This window comes from Nyctereutes procyonoides, unplaced genomic scaffold (genome assembly GCF_905146905.1).
Source record: "Nyctereutes procyonoides isolate TBG_1078 unplaced genomic scaffold, NYPRO_anot_genome, whole genome shotgun sequence".
In the NCBI taxonomy this organism is placed as follows: domain Eukaryota; kingdom Metazoa; phylum Chordata; class Mammalia; order Carnivora; family Canidae; genus Nyctereutes; species Nyctereutes procyonoides.
The window spans coordinates 71,869,254-71,891,331 of NW_026575146.1; the positions used below are offsets into that span (position 1 = coordinate 71,869,254).

The window sequence follows — 22,078 nt, forward strand, 5'->3', positions numbered from 1 at the left end:
CACACACACAAACACACACACAGAGCTAAGTGGCACTTAAGACTGAGCTTGAAGATGATTAGGACTTGGAGATGCAGGATTTGAGAGGGAAGAGAACTTCAGGAGAAGGAAAGGCACATGCAAAGTCTCGGGTCAGGAAAACCCTTAGCCTGGCTTGTTGTGGAGACATTGCAAGATGCAGGGAAAGGTAGAGATCTGGGTGGAGGGTCCAGTGGAGGATGGACCAAGCCTGGCCTTCAAATCCAGCCTGTTTGCCCCTCATACTTGGCCCTGAGGAGGAATCATAGCTGTTCATGCTGGGGAGGAAGTGGACACTAAACATCTTCCAAGGCTCAGTGTGTTGAGGAGAGAGAGGGAGGCAGGAGGCACGTGGAAGAGAGGAGGCCACAGGAATAAGCAGGGTCAGGATGCGGAGAAGACCAGCATCAGGATGAGCTTAGGAGGGAGGATGGGCAAGATTGAGTGAGGTACTGGATCAGGCAGAAAGGCGGGAGGTCGCGGTGGAGAGCCACACCCCGGTTCTGGTCTTAGAGATGGGGGCCAGGTCAGCCATGTGAGGGAAACCCAGCAGAGAAGTGGGCTTGGGAGGAATGTGGCAGCTCAGCTCTGGCCATGCTGAGTGGAACAATCCTGGGGCCATCCTGGGGGAGGTGTTGGTGGGATGTTGGATGGTGAGCTGCCCACATCGCTCAGCTGAGGGATTAACTGGGGATGGTGTTTGCCTCCTCCATGACCCCTGCAGGCCTGGCTGTCTCCTTCCTGAGGAACCTCAGTCTGAGAGAAGAGACCAGGGTCTTTCAGTCTACCTGTGGTGGTGCAGGGTGAACTGACTCACCCGTGTTCCCAGTTAAGGGGTTGGAAGTGAGTGATTGAGGTAGGAGAGGGCAGGTCTGGTCCCACAGATCACCTTGAGCCCAGCAGGCACATTCCATCTGCACACTCAGTGGAATCCTCTCCCCTGGTGGGCCTCCTGCCTGCCCTGCTTTCTGACCTGTTCAGTCCCTCCTCACTGGTTCTGGGACTCAGCCACATGTCCCCGCCCTCCCCATGCCTCCCCTTTCCTTGGGGCACTGCTCACATGAGGATGATGAGGCAGAGGAGGAAGAGCAGGGTCTTGACAGCCACTTCCCCAATGACCACCAGAAGCACCTCTGCCACAGGCCCATATTTTTCTGTAGGGATATGGGACGAGGACAGATTCAGGTGCTTGAACACAACCCTGTGTCCTTCACTCCTAGCATGGCTCTGGACATTTTTTTTCTCCAGGACTTCCTGCATCACTGGATGTGGGACTACCTGTGCCTGGGCCCTCACCCTACCCCATGCACTGTCCTTCCAGCAGTAGGCCTGGACAAATATGCATAAGTTGCACCTCATCAGAATGAATCCTTATATTTGCCTATTGATCATGTTGAGAAAGTTTGAAGGCAGCCTATGTAGGGAGAGAAAATATTTGCCAATCATAGATCTGATTAGGGCATAGTATCCAGCACAAATAAAGAACACTTACAACTCAAAAACAAAAAGACAACCCATTTTAAAATTGGGCAAATGTGGGCACCTGTGGGGCTCTAAATTCTGACTCTTGTTTTTGGCTAAGGTCATGATCTCTGGGTGGTGAGATAGAGGTCCATGTCAAACTCCACACTTAAGATTCTTCCTTTCCCTCTGCCCTTCCCCATTCCTGTTCTCTTTCTCTCTCAAATAAATACATCTTTAAAAGAAAATGGGCAAAGGACTTTAAAAGTTTCTCTAGAGAAGATATACAAAGGACAAATACGTCCATGTAAGAATGAACGACATCATTAGGCATTACATAAGTGCAAATCAGACCACAATGAGATAGTCATTCATACCCACTGGTAGACTATAATTATTTTTTAATTTTTATTTTTTAATTATTTTTTAAAAGATTTTATTTATTTATTCATGAGAGACACAGAAAGAGAGAGGCAGAGACACAGGCAGAGGGAGAAGCAGGCTCCATGCAGGGAGCCTGACGTGGGAGTTTATCCCAGGTCTCCAGGGTCATATCCTGGGCTGAAGGTGGTGCTAAACCACTAAGCCACTGGGCTGCCCAGGCTGTAATTATTTTTAAATGGATAGTAAGAGTGTTGGAAAGAATGTATAGAAATTGGAACCCTGGAGGAGGAGCAAGATGGCGGAAGAGTAGGGTCTCCAAATCAGCTGTCCCCACCAAATTACCTAGGTAACCTTCAAATTATCCTGAAAATCTACGAATTCGCCCTGAGATTTAAAGAGAGACCAGCTGGAATGCTACAGTGAGAAGAGTTCGTGCTTCTATCAAGGTAGGAAGACCTTAGAAAAAAGAAATAAAGAAACAAAAGGCATCCAAGGCGGGGGGGGGGGGGGGGGCGAGGAGCCGGGCTAAGGCCGGGGGGAGTGTCCCCAGGACAGGAGAGCCCCGCCTGGAGAAGCAGGAGCTGCACCAATCTTCCCAGGTGGAAAGGCCTCGCAGGGAGTTGGAGCAGGACCCCAGGAGGGCAGGGATGCCCTCAGGCTCCCTGGGACACTAACAGACACCTGCGCCCCAGGGAGAGTGCACCGAGCTCCCTAAAGGGTTGCAGCACGCAAGGCTGGACCCGGGAGCAGCTCGTAGGGGCTCCGGCAGAGAAAGAGGCTCCAGGTGGAGGGGGCTGCGCGGCTCTGGGAGCAGGTCGCAGGGGCTCGGGCGATGGCTCCGGGGAGAGGCGGCTGCGCCACCGGGAGCGCAAATTCAACAGCGCAGGCCCGGGAGCACAGGGCACAGGGGACACAGCCCAGGATCCAGCCTCCCCACGGGACAGGCAGAGGCCGGGAGGGCCCAGGACCGCAAGGACGCTCCTACCCCGAGCTGAGCAGATCAGCGGCCCCGCCCCTGCCCCCGGAGCCTCCAGGCCCTGCAGACGGAGAGCTCTGTAGTTACTGCGGGAGCTGACTCCAGGGCTCCAGAGCTGGCCACCACCACTGCGGTTGTTCCTCCTGGGGCCTCACGGGGTAAACAACCCCCACTGAGCCCTGCACCAGGCAGGGGGCAGAGCAGCTCCCCCAAGTGCTAACACCTGAAAATAAGCACAACAGGCCCCTCCCCCAGAAGACCAGCTAGACGGACAAGTTCCAGGGGAAGTCAAGGGACTTAAAGTATACAGAAACAGAAGATACTCCCCCATGGTTTTTTTTTTTTTCTTTTTGATTTGTTTGCTTCCCCCACCCCCCTTTTTTCATTTCTTTCTTTTTCTTTCTCTTTTTCTTCTCTTTTTTTTCTTCCTTTTTTCTTTTTTCTTTTTCTCTTTTCTTTCCTTCTTTCTCTCCTCTCTTTTTCTCCTTTTCCCAATACAACTTGTTTTTGGCCACTCTGCACTGAGCAAAATGACTAGAAGGAAAACCTCACCTCAAAAGAAAGAATCAGAAACAGTCCTCTCTCCCACAGAGTTACAAAATCTGGATTACAATTCAATGTCAGAAAGCCAATTCAGAAGCACTATTATACAGCTACTGGTGGCTCTAGAAAATGGCATAAAGGACTCAAGAGACTTCATGGCTGCAGAATTTAGAATCAATCAGACAGAAATTAAAAATCAATTGAATGAGATGCAATCCAAACTAGAAGTCCTAACGACGAGGGTTAACGAGGTGAAAGAACAAGTGAGTGACATAGAAGACAAGTTGATGGCAAAGAGGGAAACTGAGGAAAAAAGAGACAAACAATTAAAAGACCATGAAGATAGATTAAGGGAAATAAACGACAGCCTGAAGAAGAAAACCCTACGTTTAATTGGGGTTCCCCAGGGCGCGGAAAGGGACAAAGGGCCAGAATATGTATTTGAACAAATCATAGCTGAAAACTTTCCTAATCTGGGAAGGGAAACAGGCATTCAGATCCAGGAAATAGAGAGATCCCCCCCTAAAATCAATAAAAACCGTTCAACACCTCGACATTTAATAGTTAAGCTTGCAAATTCCAAAGATAAATAGAAGATCCTTAAAGAAGCAAGAGACAAGAAATCCCTGACTTTTATGGGGAGGAGTATTAGGGTAACAGCAGACCTCTCCACAGAGACCTGGCAGGCCAGAAAGGACTGGCAGGATATATTCAGGGTCCTAAATGAGAAGAACGTGCAACCAAGAATACTTTATCCAGCCAGGCTCTCATTCAAAATGGAAGGAGAGATAAAGAGCTTCCAAGACAGGCAGGAACTGAAAGAATATGTGACCTCCAAACCAGCTCTGCAAGAAATTTTAAGGGGGACTCTTAAAATTCCCCTTTAAGAAGAAGTTCAGTGGAACAATCCACAAAAACAAGGACTGAATAGATATCATGATGACACTAAATTCATACCTTTCAATAGTAACTCTGAACGTGAACGGGCTTAATGACCCCATCAAAAGGTGCAGGGTTTCAGACTGGATAAAAAAGCAGAACCCATCTATTTGCTGTCTACAAGAGACTCATTTTAGACAGAAGGACACCTACAGCCTGAAAATAAAAGGTTGGAGAACCATTTACCATTCAAATGGTCCTCAAAAGAAAGCAGGGGTAGCCATCCTTATATCAGATAAACTAAAATTTACCCCAAAGACTGTAGTGAGAGATGAAGAGGGACACTATATCATACTTAAAGGATCTATCCAACAAGAGGACTTAACAATCCTCAATATATATATGCCCCAAATGTGGGAGCTGCCAAATATATCAATCAATTAATAACCAAAGCGAAGAAATACTTAGATAATAGTAAAACACTTATACTTGGTGATTTGGTGATCTAGCTCTTCCTATACTCGATAGGTCTTCTAAGCACAACATCTCCAAAGAAACGAGAGCTTTAAATGATACACTGGACCAGATCATTTCACAGATATCTACAGAACTATACATCCAAACTCAACTGAATACACATTCTTCTCAAGTGCACATGGAACTTTCTCCAGAATAGACCACATACTGGGTCACAAATTGGGTCTGAACTGATACCAAAAGATTGGGATCATCCCCTGCATATTCTCAGACCATAATGCCTTGAAATTAGAACCAAATCACAACAAGAAGTTTGGAAGGACCTCAAACACGTAGAGGTTAAGGACCATCCTGCTAAAAGATGAAAGGGTCAACCAGGAAATTAAGGAAGAATTAAAAAGATTCATGGAAACTAATGAGAATGAAGATACAACCGTTCAAAATCTTTGGGATGCAGCAAAAGCAGTCCTAAGGGGGAAATACATCGCAATACAAGCATCCATTCAAAAACTGGAAAGAACTCAAATACAAAAGCTAACCTTACACATAAAGAAGCTAGAGAAAAAACAGCAAATAGATCCTACACCCAGCAGAAGAAGAGAGTTGATAAAGATTCGAGCAGAACTCAACGAAATCGAGACCAGAAGAACTGTGGAACAGATCAACAGAACCAGGAGTTGGTTCTTTGAAAGAATTAATAAGATAGATAAACCATTAGCCAGCCTTATTTAAAAAGAAGAGAGAGAAGACTCAAATTAATAAAATCATGAATGAGAAAGGAGAGATCACTACCAACACCAAGGAAATACAAACAATTTTAAAAACATATTATGAACAGCTCTACGCCAATAAATTAGGCAATCTAGAAGAAATGGACACATTCCTGGAAAGCCACAAACTACCAAAACTGGAACAGGAAGAAATAGAAAACCTGAACAGGCCAATAACCAGAGAGGAAATTGAAGCAGTCATCAAAAACCTCCCAAGACACAAAAGTCCAGGGCCAGATGGCTTCCCGGGGGAATTCTATCAAACGTTTAAAGAAGAAACCATACCTATTCTACTAAAGCTGTTTGGAAAGATAGAAAGAGATGGAGTACTTCCAAATTCGTTCTATGAGGCCAGCATCACCTTAATTCCAAAACCAGACAAAGACCCCACCGAAAAGAAGAATTACAGACCAATATCCCTGATGAACATGGATGCAAAAATTCTCAACAAGATACTAGCCAACAGGATCCAACAGTATATTAAGAAAATTATTCACCGTGACCAAGTAGGATTTATCCCCGGGACACAAGGCTGGTTCAACACTCGTAAAACAATCAATGTGATTCATCATATCAGCAAGAGAAAAACCAAGAACCATATGATCCTCTCATTAGATGCAGAGAAAGCATTAGACAAAATACAACATTCATTCCTGATCAAAACTCTTCAGAGTGCAGGGATAGAGGGAACATTCCTCAATATATTAAAAGCCATCTATGAAAAGCCCACAGCAAATATCATTCTAAATGGGGAAGCACTGGGAGCCTTTTCCCTAAGATCAGGAACAAGACAGGGATGTCCACTTTCACCACTGCTATTCAACATAGTACTAGAAGTCCTAGCCTCAGCAATCAGACAACAAAAAGACATTAAAGGCATTCAAATTGGCAAAGAAGAAGTCAAACTCTCCCTCTTCGCCGATGACATGATACTCTACATAGAAAACCCAAAAGCCTCCTCTCCAAGATTGCTAGAGCGTGGCAGGATAATGCCCAGAAATCAGTGGCATTTCTATACACTAACAGTGAGACTGAAGAAAGAGAAATTAAGGAGTCAATCCCATTTACAATAGCACCCAAAAGCATAAGATACCTAGGAATAAACCTAACCAAAGAGGTAAAGGATCTATACCCTAAAAACTATAGAACATTTCTGAAAGAAATTGAGGAAGACACAAAGAGATGGAAAAATATTCCATGCTCATGGATTGGCAGAATTAATATCGTGAAAATGTCAATGTTACCCAGGGAAATTTACACGTTTAATGCAATCCCTATCAAAATACCATGGACTTTCTTCAGAGAGTTAGAACAAATTATTTTAAGATTTGTGTGGAATCAGAAAAGACCCCAAATAGCCAGGGGAATTTTTAAAAAGAAAACCATATCTGGGGGCATCACAATGCCAGATTTCAGGTTGTACTACAAAGCTGTGGTCATCAAGACAGTGTGATACTGGCACAAAAACAGACACATAGATCAATGGAACAGAATAGAGAACCCAGAAGTGGACCCTGGACTTTATGGTCAACTAATATTTGATAAAGGAGAAAAGACTATCCATTGGAAGAAAGACAGTCTCTTCAATAAATGGTGCTGGGAAAATTGGACATCCACATGCAGAAGAATGAAACTAGACCACTCTCTTTCACCATACACAAAGATAAACTCAAAATGGATGAAAGATCTAAATGTGAGACAAGATTCCATCAAAATCCTAGAGGAGAACACAGGCAACACCCTTTTTGAACTCAGCCACAGTAACTTCTTGCAAGATACATCCACGAAGGCAAAAGAAACAAAAGCAAAAATGAACTATTGGGACTTCATCAAGATAAGAAGCTTTTGCACAGCAAAGGATACAGTCAACAAAACTAAAAGACAACCTACAGAATGGGAGAAGATATTTGCAAATGACAAATCAGATAAAGGGCTAGTTTCCAAAATCTATAAAGAACTTATTAAACTCAACACCAAAGAAACGAACAATCCAATCATGAAATGGACAAAAGACGTGAAGAGAAATCTCACAGAGGAAGACATAGACATGGCCAACATGCACATGAGAAAATGCTCCGCATCACTTGCCATCAGGGAAATACAAATCAAAACCACAATGAGATACCACCTCACACCAGTGAGAATGGGGAAAATTAACAAGGCAGGAAACCACGAATGTTGGAGAGGATGCAGAGAAAAGGGAACCCTCTTACACTGTTGGTGGGAATGTGAACTGGTGCAGCCACTCTGGAAAACTGTGTGGAGGTTCCTCAAAGAGTTAAAAATAGAGCTACCCTACGACCCAGCAATTGCACTGTTGGGGATTTACCCCAAAGATTCAGATGCAATGAAACGCCAGGACACCTGCACCCCGATGTTTCTAGCAGCAATGTCCACAATAGCCAAACTGTGGAAGGAGCCTCGGTGTCCATCGAAAGATGAATGGATAAAGAAGATGTGGTTTATGTATACAATGGAATATTCCTCAGCCATTAGAACAACAAATACCCACCATTTGCTTCAACGTGGATGGAACTGGAGGGTATTATGCTGAGTGAAGTAAGTCAATCGGAGAAGGACAAACATTATATGTTCTCATTCATTTGGGGAATATAAATAATAGTGAAAGGGAATATAAGGGAAGGGAGAAGAAATGTGTGGGAAATATCAGAAAGGGAGACAGAACATAAAGACTCCTAACTCTGGGAAACGAACTAGGGGTGGTGGAAGGGGAGGAGGGCGGGGGGTAGGGGTGAATGGGTGACGGGCACTGAGGGGGGCACTTGACGGGATGCGCACTGGGTGTTATTCTGTATGTTGGTAAATTGAACACCAATAAAAAATAAATTTATTAAAAAAAAAGAAATTGGAGCCCTCACACACTGCTGGTGGGAATATAAAATGGTGCTGCCACTGTGGGAAACAGTCTGATATTATCCTCAAAAAATGAAAACATAGAAACTACCCTGTGGCCCAGCATTTCCATTTTTGGACATATGCCCAAGAGAACTGAAAAAAAAAATGCTCAAACAAAAAACACATCCTCTAGTGTTCATAGTAGCATTATCATAACCCCAAAAGGAAACCACCTAAATGTCTATTGACTGATAAATAGATGAACAGAATGTGGTACATCCATACAATAAACAATATCCAGACAGGGGTGCCTAGGTGGCTCAATTGGTTAAGCGTCTGCCTTTGGCTCAGGTCATGATCCTGTGGCTCCTGGATCCAGTCCTGCATTGGCTCCTTGCTCAGTGGGGAGTCTACTTTTCCTTCTCCCTCTGCCTCTTCCCCTGCTCCTGCTCTCTCTCTCTCTCAAATAAATAAATACTCTTTAAAAAAAATAAAAATAAATTCAAAAAGTAGTACCCAGACAAAAAGGAATTAGACTCATACATGCTGTATGGATGATCCTTGAAAACATTTTGTTAAAATGAGGGAAGCCGGGGATCCCTGGGTGGCTCAGCAGTTTGGCGCCTGCCTTTGGTCCAGGGCATGATCCTGGAGTCCCAGTATCGAGTCCCGCATCGGGCTCCCTGCGTGGAGCCTGCTTCTCCCTCTGCCTGTGTCTCTGCCTCTCTCTCTCTCTCTCTCTATGTCTATCATGAATAAATAAATAAAATCTTTAAAAAAAATGAGGGAAGCCAGACACAAAAGACCACAATTTGTGGGATTTCATTTAGCTCACATACCCCCAGTAGGCAAATCCACAGCGATAGAAGGCAGATGAGTGGTTGCAGGGGGTCAAGAGAAGGAGGAATGGACAGTGACTGCCTAACAGGACTGGGGTTTCCTATTAGGGGTGATGACAATGCAGGGTGGATGGAATCAGGTAGTGGTGATGGCCAACACTGTGAATCTACTAAGAACCACCTATTGTGCTTTTTAAAATGGCCAGTTTTCTTTGAGGTGAATTTTTCCTCAAATAACAATAATGCATATGCATAAGAAATACCATAGGAAATATCAGTTCCCACCTGGTACTGGCAAGGATCAGCACTTTCATCCCATGCAGGGTTGGTGAACACACACACTTTGAGGCCTGGCTGCTGTGAACACAAACTTGTTCACTCTCTGCAGAGAAAACTTGGCCCCATCTCTCCAGATTAGAAAGAACCTGTGATCCAGCTATTTTGGATTTAGGAATGTATCCCAGAGACAAATGCACACACATGGAATGAGATGCAAGATTGTCAATTGCAGTATTGCAGTGCTTCTGTTGATACAATAAAATGAATGCCACGATTTTCCATTAGGAGAAGATGCACACAGAAGCAGAATCCATCCATGGGAAGGAATACTGCACAGCCATGGAGAAAATTGAGGATGGTCTGTACTACTGATATCAAAGGACCCCCCAGATCTTCTAGGGGGAACACACCAAGGCTTAGAGTAGCTATGGACACTTGTCACTTCCTGGGAGGGTCTGGGCATCTGAGGACAGACTCTACTGTGAATTTTGAATGTTTGTCCATGTGAATATATTATCTGTTCACAAGTACTAAATAAGCAATTGTTAGGGAGAATAAAAGATGGGGAAGCAGGAGTCATCAGGAGATGCATGATGAGGGGCCTCCAGAGACAGATCTGACTGGTGCATGTTGTCCTGTTCTCCTGATAACGTGGGGTGTAGGGGGGAATACAGAAGTGAGTGAGGCAATGGCTGAAGGGGACAGCTGCCCACAGGGACAAGGGGGCTGGGGAGGGAGAGTAAACACAGGGTTCACCTGCAGGGGATCCTGGTCACCAAAGTGAGTCCAGAAAGAGGCAGGGGCCCAGCTCTGCCCTGAGCTTTGAAGAAGCCCCACTCCCTATACCCCAGGAAGACACTCTTTACCTGTGCTATGTCCCAAGCAGACATTAGTTGTTGGGTTCTGTGTGACACCTACTATGGGAAGAGGAGATTTCCCTCTTTAGTGGGGTGGAGTTAGGTCAGATACATGTGGGCATCTCCCTCACCCCAGAAACCTCAGAAACACAGAAGGAACAGTGCTTGTGTCCTTACAAGTCCAACACTCAACCAGGCATCCAGGACTAAAGTATCAGGCATCTTGAGGCTGGCCTTCCCTCAATTCATCCCTAACATACCCAGTTGGTCCTGGCTCTGTACTCACAGATGACATTGAGCTGGATGGTCCTTTCCACTATCACACCAACTGCAGGAAACTGCACCTGACAGGTAAGGTTGGTGCCATGGTCCTGGGGCCTGGGGGTGAGGGTGAGCACTGAGGAGAGGTGGGTCCTGGGGCCCAGGGAAGTAAGGGAAGCTGACATTCAGGATAAGATGGTGGGGGTGTGCTCTGCTCACAGGCCCAGGGCACAGAGCAAGTCAGGTTCCTGGGGTAGCCACACTCCAGGGTGCCTGGTATGAGGATGTCAGGTGTATGGGTCAGGGCTGTAAGGAGATGGGAATGGGACATGGGAATCAGGAGGAGGTTTGAGGTGAGGCCCTGAGAGAAGCCTCAGGCTTGGTCCAGCTCCTGCCTCTGAGCCCCAACATGGGTTACCTCTAGCCTTTCCCAAGAAGAGTGTCCCATCCTGGCTCTGTCCTAGGATCCCGTCCTTCCCTTGTGGCCTCCTGTGGAGTCTGTTCCTTACTGGTCAGATGCACGGTAAGCTGGTTGTGTAGGTAATTATATATCACATAAGACCTTTTCTCCACCCTAAAGAAGTATGTCCCTGAGTCCCTTCTCTGTGCATCTCTGATCTCCAGGGATCCACTGTAGGTCTGAGGTCCCTGAGTGGGTGGAATTGGCCCTGGGTCCCCTCCTGCACTTTTCAATTCAGATTTTTTTTTTTTTTTTTTTTTTTTTTGTGGCCACTGGAGCATCCTGGAATGTAAGGGCCCCTTCTCAGAACCAGTAGCCATGAACGGAGTCAGAGTCAGTCCAGCCATCTTGGGGTAGAAGATATTGCAGGCCTGGAGATACAGGCCCTCCTGCACCATCAGGGACTCCTGAACTTGCAGCCAGTATCTAGAATCCTGAACTGGGCGTCCTGCAAGGAATGGAGGGTCAGCAGCAGTCACCCTCTGCCAGACCTCTTTCCCTCAGCCCACTCACCTGCCCACAGCAGGAACAGCAGCAGCACCTTTGAGATGGAGGGTATGTGGGCTTTCTGGGGGTGAAGAAGAGGTGGAAGGCAGTGGGAGAGGTGCTGGGGAGGACCCATGGGAGACTGGGGAGGAGCCTGAGTCCTGGTGATTCTCAGAAGAGCAATTGCAGCCCCAGATCTCACACCCTCTCTGCACAGAGTCGGGCTTATTCCCCAGCCAGAGACCCAGGAGACCCCTTCCCCAGAGAGGAGAGACCAGGAAAAGACCCTGTGTCCTGCCCACATATTTCTACACTTCCTTCCAGCATCAGAGCCTGGCCAGGGATGTGCATCTTGCCCATCAGTCCTCAAATTTACTGGAGGCCTGTCCTGAAGGCAGGGGGAGGGGGAACACAGCAGATGTGTCTGAGACCCCCAAAGCATGAGAGAGGGGTAGGTGGGTGCTCTGAGTCCTGCTGTCCAAACTGTGGTACCACTGGTGTCCTCCACATGCTCTGGGGAAATGGTCACTTCCTGGCCTGGGCTGAGTTAGCCACTAGGGTGTTTGGACTTGCAATTCTTAAACAGGGGTGTCTGCCTGCCCCACCCCCACCCCCACCTTTGGAGGGTCATTTGTCAGTGTCTGGACATATCTAATCATCACAGCTTGGGAGGAGGGTGTGTCTGGCATCTAGTGGGTTGAGACTAGGGAAGCTTCTAAACCTCCTCTGAAGCACAGGATGGCCCCTAAAATCATGCAGCTCCAAGGTTCTATAGTGCTGAAGTTGAGAGAGCCCAGTTGAGAGCTGAAAGGCAGTCAGTTTTTCCAGATATGGGATCTCGGAGATTCTGCATGGGGGTCCAACCCATGAAAGATGAGGAAAGGTCTTGGGCACAGAGTGGGTGTCTGTTCTGTGTTGGGGCTGGAGGCATAGAGGAGACACAGAAGAGCTGGTCCATGTACTTGAGATGATCCCCATCCAGGGGAGAGACATACAGTCTATAGGCATCTGCTTGGTAGAGACTACGAGGGCAGAGACAGGCTGGGGCCATGGGGCTGGAGGCTCTGTTGGCGAGTACTTTGGGGCACGAGTGAGCAGAGTGGACATGGCCTGCACTCTCAGGGGACAGGAAGGAAGATTCCCAGCAATGGGACACTGCCATGGGCCCAAGAGCAAGTCAGAGGCAAATCAGGCCCAGAAGTAGGAAGAGCTATGTGCACCTCCCTGTGGTGGTCCTCCTGCTCTTGCATCCGGTGGCACTTTCCCACACCCTCAAGGGCCTCCGGGTCTTCTCTCATTTCCCACTCCCTTACTCCTGCCTTGCCATGTGGTCTTCCCGCCAGCCCTGGGGGAGGCCAAGTCTGCACCCACTGGAGGAGTTAGCTTCAGGCAGTGCAGATGCCTAGCTGCCTTCCAGACTTGTGGCTGCTCTGCTCCTTGCCATCAGCTCTTTGACTTCCCTCGTGGGGAGACCGGCTTGTCCATTCCGCCACATTCTACTGGATACGCCTGTGAGCCCAGTGCTGTGCTGTGCTGGGGCTGGGAGGTAAACAGACAGGGTCTAACCTCAAGGAACCCCCAATCCTGCCTGACTGGGCTATCATGAGGTGAGTTGCAGGGAGTGTTCGAATCCTTCCCATGGATGGCTCAGGGAGACTGCATGGAGGATGGGATCTTCAGCTGCTGTCACTCCTCCCTGTCCTTCTCATGTCGTCCTTTCCCATATCTCTCATTCCCAGGACCTCTGTGCCCCAGCCACAAGCTGGACAGGCCCCAGGCCCTTCCCTTGAGGCCCCATCACCTCTAGGATCCAGGATCCCAAGCACAGGCAACACACATACCCCTGTCCTGGTGACAGCAGCACAGAAAACAGAGTTGGTCTGTGTCCCTGGGAATGCCCGAGGCTGAACCTGAGAATAAAGTTGAGCTGTTGGGTCTTGTCCCAGCTGAGCTGGAGGTCACCTGCATGGAGTTACCCCTGTCCCTCCTACCATCCTCTCCCATACCTGCTGGGAGGCGCATCCCAGGGACCAGCTTCCTGAAACTCTGGTAGTAGAGTCAGGGAGACCCGAGTGCCCAGTAGATGCCATGCTCAGTGAGTGATTCCCCTCTGTCTCCAGCTCCTACCCTGGACAGCAAGGGCTGGGAGCAGCTCAGGTGTGGCCCTCCAGGACCTTTTAGTGACTCCCTCTTCACCCCTTGGTGAGGGAGGTTTTCCTTATGGATGCTTTCGCTTCAGGCAACACCTCCTCTTGTCCACCCTCACACGTGTGGGCTCTTTCTCTTGCTTTTCACATGCTCTCGGCAGCCTGTATATGTGCGTCCAGATCTGCCCCACAACATGCTGAGTCGTGTCTATTCTGCAGTTGGAAGAGCAATTTGTGTTTCTGTGTGAATGTAGGAAATGGTCTTGTATCAGGTTTTGTTACAAAATATCCTGTGGAGCCTGTAATCAAAAGCTGTCCTCTCTCTGTGCAGAAGTTTATGGAATGGTGCTTTTAAGAAACCTCCCATCCAGTGTTGAGCAAACCAAAACAGAACCTGCCCTAAAATCTCAGCACACCAACAGAGGAGGAAGAAGTGTGTTCTTGACTGGCTGCTGAGACCATCTTCCTGTGGAAATCTGCAGAGGCAGAAATGGAGGCTGTGGTCACCAGGTGGCAGTAGCGATTCCTCAAATTTCCTCGTTTAAACTAAAAGACTAAAGGAATTAGGTGAAAGGTCGTCTGAGATTTTCGTGATTCCAAGGAAGTAGTCCAGTTGACTGAGGGAAGCGTGTTAATGTGAGCATTGGTGTCAACTAATTACTGTGCTAAATGTTTTACCTGTAATACATCCTTTGAGCCCCATGTAGACCTGCTGAGGTCTGTAGTAATGATCCCTTTCAATTTTATAAGCAACAATGAGGTTCATAGATGTGATATTCTTTCCTTTTTTTTTTTTTAAGACAGATCTATTGAGGTACAATTGCTGTACAGAAAAATGGCACATATTTAATGTAGGCAATTTGATGAGTTTGAACTTATGCGTTGCACCTGTAAAATCATGACCACAATCCTGGTTACAAGCATGTCCATCACAACTTAAAGTTTCCCTGTGCCTTTTTTTGCTTTTTTTGTTTTGTTTTGTTTGTTTGCTGTTGTAGTAAGAAAACTTAACATGAGATCTACCCTCTTAACAAATTTGTTAAGTGCACAATACAGTATTAGTAGCTACAGTCACTATGCAGAATAGCTGATCCATCCTGCATACCTTTTTATCTTTTGACCCATAGCTCCAGGCCCTGACAACCACCACAATACTCTCTGCTCCTATGAGCTCAACAACTTTAGATACTTCACTTAAGTACAATTGTGGAGTATTTGTCCTTCTGCCATTGGCTTATTCCATTTAGTATAAGGCCTTAGCAGAAAATGCATAAGGGAGTGCTTCAGGTTGTGAGACCATCTGCGTGAGCCTATGGAAGTATAAAACTCACTGGGAATGGCAGGTACACAGACAAATACGGAACACGGTAACTCTAATGGCGGTATATGAATCACTTTTAATTTTAGTATAAAAGTGAAAAGACAAAAGTGTTAAGAATAACTATAACTACAACAATTTGTTAATGGATACTTAATATGAAAAGATATAAATTGTGACGTCAACAATATAAAGTGTTGGGGGGTTCAAGTGTAGAGTTTTATGTACAATTAAGTTAAGCTGTGATCAGGTTATGACAGACTGTCACAACATTTAGATATTTCGTGATGTTGCTTTCTGGAGAGCAGATCACACTCCTCTTGGAGCCAGGCTTGAATTCATCTTCCTGTCTCTAAATTTTTTTTTTTAAACTGTATACTCCAAATCCCCAAACCCACAAATGGAAAATATATAATGGAGGACACAATGTGGATTATTTAATGTGGAGTAATTATTGACTTGACCACCAGGTCTGGGTCTCCTGTCTTATATGTCTCTGCCTCTGAGCCCCCCTACTTTTTTCCCAAAATAAATAAATAATAAATAAATTGGAGTGTGAACCCAGGGAGGGGTAGAAGGGGAGGGAGAGAGAGAATCAAGCAGACTCCCTGCTGAGTGAGGAGCCCAGCTGTGGGCTCTATCTCACAACCCTGAAATCATGACCTGAGATGAAATCAAGAGTTAGACGCTTAACTGATTAAGCCACCCTTTATTATTCAGGACATAATTTGATCTGGCTTTAGGTGTGGCTGGTTCTAGGGTTCCACTGAGAGGCCCTATCACTCTCCTTGCTTTTCTTTGATGGTGTGGTTGCTAATTTTAATCAGCCTGGCTTTTGTTCTCAAAACCATAAAGGTACGAGCTGTGATGTCCAGTCTACACATGAGGATACTGAGGCCTACAGAGATCAGATAATTTTCCTACAGAAACTGGAGTCTCTGCACTTACCCGCCACTTCCATGGTGCCCCCTGGTGGCGGTGCATCTCTCTCAACATTCCCTGCCCCATTCTGGCGCCCTGAGCTGCTCACCCAGAGAGTTACCCGGATTGCTGCACCAGACACATCTTCCCTCCATCCCCCTCTTTCAACCCATCCACTTTCACACCAGCTGCGCCCTGACTCCTGGCTCCCACCCTGCTACTCAGAAGCCAATCTGACAGTCTCGCTACACGGGAATGATAAAAGGCAAAAAATTGTTCACTATTATCACTGTTGTTATTACCCATATTATTGTTAATATAACTTTCCCATTTCACTCCCTTCTTCTCTCAGAGCTGATGGGGGGTCCTGCCTCCTATCTTCTCTATCCAGTTCTTGTGGCACCCCCATGAGGATATAGATAAAGATCAGGGTTGCTGCAATTCACAAGTTTGTACCTCCACTTGGTGGTCTGATGTACTTGGGGTGATAGGTTTGCCCACACAGGGCCACAGGGACCAAGCTGGGTGTTGTCAGGGTTTACCGTTCTACAAAGATTCCAGGTTAGCAATCTGTGTGGTCTTCAGGCTTGTAAGCAGGAAGGAGTGGTTGTTTCCTAGTGCCTACTGTGGCCGCACTGGGTAGAACCTTGCCCTGGGAGGGGCTGTAATGTTTCACTGTCTTGATAAAAAAGTGCAAGTCTGGGCTCTAGAAAAAGATCAAGGGCTCCTTGATGCCGCTCCTCAGGCTGCCACCTGTGCCCAGGTGAGCACAGGGGCAGGCTAAAGGGAGCTATGCCGAGTATTAACATGTCAACATCTGTCAGACTTTGCAGTTTAGGGATGTTCATGGGCTGACAATGTAGGAAGTCCACCACTCCTGAATAAAGAGACAGAGTTTCAGATGAGATGCTTCACGTTATGGGGGATCCAGGGTGGAGTGGGTCAGGTCCAGCTCTGGGGTTGGCTTAAGGCATGAGAGTGAGTCTCTGAAGCCCGAAGTTTGTTCCAAGCCTACAGTTTCCCCCTGAGGGTAGGGGCCTCCTGAGGCTCTCACTGCATTAAATGCTTGGATTCTTGCTGTGGGCTCTGAATGCAACCAGTTCTGCCATATTGGTCCTGGTTGATTGGACCAAGCATGACTGGCCAAGTAGTCTGGAGACAAGGGAGGAACATTCTCCTGCAGTCTCCTGAGTCTTGTATAGACTCAGCACGAAGCTCTGCTGGATAGGGATGCTTCATGTTGGGTGATATCAAATAGATTCAGTCAGAAGGTCTTTGTGCCACAGATTGCTGGTCTTCTCCCATTAATCAACCCCATTTCTCCTTAATAAGGAAAAAAAGGTTAATTAGGATACAAACCCTTAATTAATGAGATTTATAGGGTAATTTAAGTACCTGCAGATTTTTGTTGTTAGGTCATGTAATTAAAGTGCTTTTTAAAAATCTATGAATGCTGGGGTGCCTGATGGCTCAGTCAGTTAAGCATCTGCCTTCAGTTCAGGTCATGATCCCAGTGTCCTGGGATCAAGCCCCACATAGGGCTCCTTGCTCAGTGAGGAGCCTGCTTCTCCCTCTACCTCTGCCTGTTACTCCCCCTACTTGTTCTCTCTTTCTCTGTCAAATAAATAAATACAATATTTAAAATAAATAAACATCTAAATGCAGTTTAAATTCCTTTGCTCCAAAGTTTAGTAAAACATAATAAAAAGATTTTTGATTATGCCCATGGGAATTAACATGTCCTGAAATTATCTATGTAGGAAGCATCAATGGCAGTCATTTACATATATCACCTTCCTGAAAGCTCACAGGAGCCCTATGGAAAGGAAACATTTCATATCCTCACATTACAGGTGGAGACAGTGAGGCTTATTGAGGAAAATGACTTGGTCTGGGATTCTTTCTTGTAACCAGTGTCTCTGTCCCAACGGCTCTGTGGAGTTAGGGGGCATCCATTTGACCACCTTCACTTGTGACATTACCCAGTTTTGATCACTCACTGGAAGGACTCACATAACACACCAGAAGCTATTATCCTTGTGGTTAGGGCTTGTTATAGCTTCAAGATACAGATTACTGTCAGTGAAAGGGAGAAGGGTATGGGAAAGGGTCCAGGGGAATCCCAAATGCGGGGCTTCCACTTGTCTTTCCAGTGGAGTCATGAGGCACAGACGCGTTAGCTTCTTCCAGCACTAGTGTGTGACAGCATGCTGACCAGGGAAACTCACCTGAGATTTGACATCAGAATTTTTATTGGGGCTCTGTCACATTGATATGATTCACGGCTCACGTAGATGACCTCAGTCTCCAATCTCTCCAGGAGCAGAGCTGATACCATGTGACCCAAAGCCTTCATCTTAATTTCATTTGTGGAATATCTAGTGTGCTCCCAGGCCCCCAGATAAAGACACTCTTATCAGACAGGGCATTCTAAGGACTTAGACATTCTTTCCAGGAGCCAAGGACAAAGTCGGGTGTGTCTTGGCTAAGGTTGAATTATTTTTTTTAAAGATTTTATTTACCTAATCATGAGGGACAGAGAGAGGCAGAGACATAGGCAGAGGGAGAAGCAGACTCCCTGCAGGGAGCCCAATGCGGGACTCAGTCCCAGAACCCTGGGATCACAACCTGAGCCAAAGACAGAAGCTCAACCACTGAGCCACCCAGGTGCCTCTAAGGTTAAATTCTTTACCTCAAAAACCCATTTCTGGGACCCATCTACCTCCACAAATGGTACTGGCCAAAAGTTGTTATACAGCTGTTTGTATAGAAAGAGGAAACATTGAAAGAACCTAAATGCTCCCAAATGGATATTGGTTGAACAAATCAATCCATGGCCACCGCAATGGAATACTATACAGCCATGAACTACAATGAAGACATAGGAGGAAGGGCTTCAAATGAGCTACAAGCAGAAAAACAACTTCATGTATTTTCGGGGGCATCAGCTATAGTCAAATACTAAGGAGGACCAATTAACACTTTCAATGTGTTGAAATACAATACACATAATGTATTATTGTATACATATACATATTGTATACAATACAATACACATAATGTATTATTTTCCTATTAAAACAAATACAGATGTGTTTTGCAGTATGCTGCAAATATTCATATGGGTTTTCAGAACATAGCAGGAGACTTCAGAGATACTGAATAAACCTCTGGACACTCTGAGGTGTGTATTTACCCTCCTCTGACTAAACTTGGGTTTAATATTAGAGAAGCCAAAATAAAGAAGGGTATTGAATAGTATGATACCACCTTGGTAAAAATATGCATATGTGCATGAGTATGTATTACATATCAAAACTGAAAAGTTTCAGAGTGCCTGCATGATTCAGTCGGTTAAGTGTCTACCTTTGGCTGAGGCCCTGATCTCCAGGTCCTGGGATTGAACCCCATTTTAGACACCGTGCTCAGCGGGGAGTCTGCTTCTCCCTCTGCCTCTCCCCCTGCTCGTGCTCTCTCTCTCTTAAATAAATAAATTAAATTTTTTCTTAAAAAAAAAAAAAAAACGATTCCAGTGAATAGTCTTCCTGCTTTGTCGAATATTAGTTGACCATAGAGTTGAGGGCCCATTTCAGAGTTCTCTATTCTGTTCCATTGATCTATGTGTCTATTTTTTTTTTTGGCAGTACCACACTGTCTTGATGATCACAGCTTTGTAGTACAACTTGAAAACTGGCATTATGATGCCCCCCAGCTCTGGTTTTCTTTTTCAATATTCCCCTGGCTATTTGGGGTCTTTTCTGATTCTACACAAATCTTAAGATGATTTGTTCCAACTCTCTGAAGAAAGTCCATGGTATTTTGATAGGGATTGCATTGAACATGTAAATTGCCCTGGGTAGCATTGACATTTTCACAATATTAATTCTTCCAATCCATGAACATGGAATATTTTTCCATCTCTTTGTGTCTTCCTCAATTTCTTTCAGAAATGTTCTGTAGTTTTTATGGTATAGATCCTTTACCTCTTTGGTTAGGTTTATTCCTAGGTATCTTATGCTTTTGGGTGCAATTGTAAATAGGTTTGATTCCTTAATTTCTCTTTCTTCAATCTCAATATTAGTGTGTAGAAATGCCACTGATTTCTGGGCATTGATTTTGTATCCTGTCACACTGCCAAATTGTTGTATGAGTTCTAGCAGTATTGGGGTGGAGTCTTTTAGGTTTTCTATGTACAGTATCATGTCATCTGCGGAGAGGGAGAGTTTGATTTCTTCTTTGCCAATTTGAATGCCTTGGTCACAGCAACTTCTTGCAAGATACATCTATGAAGGCAAGGGGAACAAAATTAAAAATGAACTATTGGGACTTAATCAGGATAAAAAACCTGCACAGTTAAAGAAACAATCAACAAAACTAAAAGACAACCTACAGAATGGGAGAAGATATTTGCAAATGACATATCAGATAAAGGGCTAGTATCCAAGATCTATAAAGAACTTCTTAAACTCAACAGCAAAGAAACAAACAATCCAATCATGAAATGGGCAAAAGACATGAACAGAAATTTCACCAGGGAAAACATAAACATGCCCAACAAGCGCAAGAGAAAATGCTCTGCATCACTTGCCATCAGGGAAATACAAATCAAAACTACAATGAGATATCACCTCACACCAGTGAGAATGGTGAAAGTTAACAAGACAGGAGACAACAAATGTTGGAGAGGATGTGGAGAAAGGGGAACCCTCTTGCACTGTTGGTGGGAATGTGAACTGGTGCAGCCACTCTGGAAAATTGTGTGGAGATTTCTCGAAGAGTTAAAAATAGAGCTACCCTACGACCCAGCAATTGTACTGCTAGGGATTTACCCCAAAGATACAGATGCAGTGAAAAGCTGAGACACCTGCACTGCGATGTTTCTAGCAGCAATGTCCACAATAGCCAAACTGTGGAAGGAGCCTCGGTGTCCATCAAAAGATGAATGGATAAAGAAGATGTGGTCTATGTATACAATGGAATATTACTCAGCCATTAGAAACAATGAATACCCACCATTTACTTCGACATGGTTGGAACTGGAGGGTATTATTCTGAGTGAAGTAAGTCAATTGGAGAAGGACTATAATTATATGGTTTCACTCATACGGGGAATCTAAAAAAAATGAAAGGGATTATGGGGAAAGGAGAGAAAATGAGTGGGAAAAATCAGAGAGGATGACAAAACATGAGAGACTCCTAACTCTGGGAAACGAACAAGGGATAGTGGAAGAGGAAGTGGCTGGGGGGATGGGGTGATTGGGTGACAGGCACTGAGGGGGACACTTGACAGGATGAGCACTGGGTGTTATACTGTATGTTGGCAAATAGAACTCCAATAAAAAATATACAAAAAAATAAAATAAAAATAAAATTTAAAACGCTGAAAAGTTTCAGATAAAAACTCTGGTTTTATCTCTGGGTGATCTGTTACAGGTGACTTTTTAATAGTAGTAATTAAATTCTGATAAATAATTATATATTTTATTTATAAAGTGTTTTATTTATTTATTTATAAATGTAAAAATTATGAATGTATAAATATGTGTAGGTATATTTAAATATTTATTATAAATATTAAAATGTTCACATATATATTTAGATAAGTATTCATAATAGTTTAAAACAATTGAAATTAATAACTAAAAGAGTATTTTTTTAAAAGATTTTATTGATTTGAGAGAGAAAGCATGAGCAAAGGGGAAGAGGCAGAGGGAGAGGGAAAGTAGACTCCCTGCTGAGCAGGGAGCCCAATGCAGGGCTGATCCCAGGAGTCTGAGATAATGACCTGAGCTAGAGGCAGGTGTTTAAATGGCTGAATCAGGCGCCCCCTAAGAGAGTATTAATTCTATTTTTCTTTCTTAAGAATTTTCCAGGGGTGCCTGGGTGGCTCAGTCAGTAAAGCATCTGCTTTCAGGCTCAGATCATGATCCCAGGGTCCCAGGATTGAACATTGGGCTCCCTGCTCAGCAGAAAGCCTGCTTGCTTCTCCCTCTGCCTGCTGTTCCCCCTGCTCATGCTCCCCCCCTCTCTCTGTCAAATAAGTAAATAAAACCTTTAAAAAAAAAAGAATTTTCCAAAACTTGTATGACCCATGCATTGATTTTGAAATGAAAATAGTATTTGTTGGGGGGGCACCTGAGTGGCTC

General features: G+C 45.1%; 1 pseudogene; it reads right to left on the bottom strand.

Moving 5' to 3' along the window:
• Positions 1-1,074: 1,074 nt before the first annotated feature.
• LOC129500102 (myeloid cell surface antigen CD33-like) lies at positions 1,075-13,031 on the bottom strand (annotated as a pseudogene).
• Between the last annotated feature and the right edge of the window lie 9,047 nt (positions 13,032-22,078).